Source organism: Myotis brandtii, unplaced genomic scaffold, assembly GCF_000412655.1.
Source record: "Myotis brandtii unplaced genomic scaffold, ASM41265v1 scaffold403, whole genome shotgun sequence".
Lineage (NCBI taxonomy): Eukaryota > Metazoa > Chordata > Mammalia > Chiroptera > Vespertilionidae > Myotis > Myotis brandtii.
The window spans coordinates 448,112-448,659 of record NW_005365474.1 but is presented as its reverse complement, the minus strand read 5'-3'; the positions used below and the strand labels follow the sequence as shown (position 1 = coordinate 448,659).

Here is a 548-nt window from a genome sequence, read left to right as displayed (position 1 = left end):
GCCCTGTCCTGGCCCAGCCCGGCCCTGAGCTGCCCAGCCGGTCCGGCTGACTCCGATGTTGAGAAGACTGGACAGGAGACCCGTGGAGAAACATGAGGGACCTACCCCGACCCCGAGGGCACATGCCGGAACCAAGCCGGGAGGGGCCACTTCATCTCAGACCCCTCGGCTGCACCCAGAGAGCCTCGCCCCCAATAGGGATGGAGCAGGAAGAGGCCAGCAGGCTCTGGGCAGCCTCCAGTCCCCGTCCCAGCTGCCTGGCCAGCCCGGAGGGGCTCCAGATGGAGCAGGCCTGTGTCTGCACGCAGCCCACCTGTGCACAGAGGCCTGGCAGTGGGACCCCAGGGAAGGCCCCTCTGGGCCACGGGCGTTTGGGGCTCTGTGGTCAGGTGGCACTGGGCCTGGCGCAGGGAGAGGCTGTACCTTGGGGAGCTGCACCCCTCCCCCAACCTGTCCTGCCACCTGCCCAGGAGTGAGGATCACAGGGAGGGGGCGGTGACCCGGACCTACCGGCGGGGTGTCCCGGGAGGACCAGGCTGTTGGCCGGC

At 69.5% G+C, this 548-nt stretch overlaps 1 protein-coding gene across 1 annotated transcript in view; it reads right to left on the bottom strand.

Moving 5' to 3' along the window:
- LOC102241875 (autism susceptibility gene 2 protein) overlaps positions 1-548 on the bottom strand; it is a 6,717-nt gene that overhangs the window by 5,855 nt on the left and 314 nt on the right. The window lies entirely within an intron of this gene.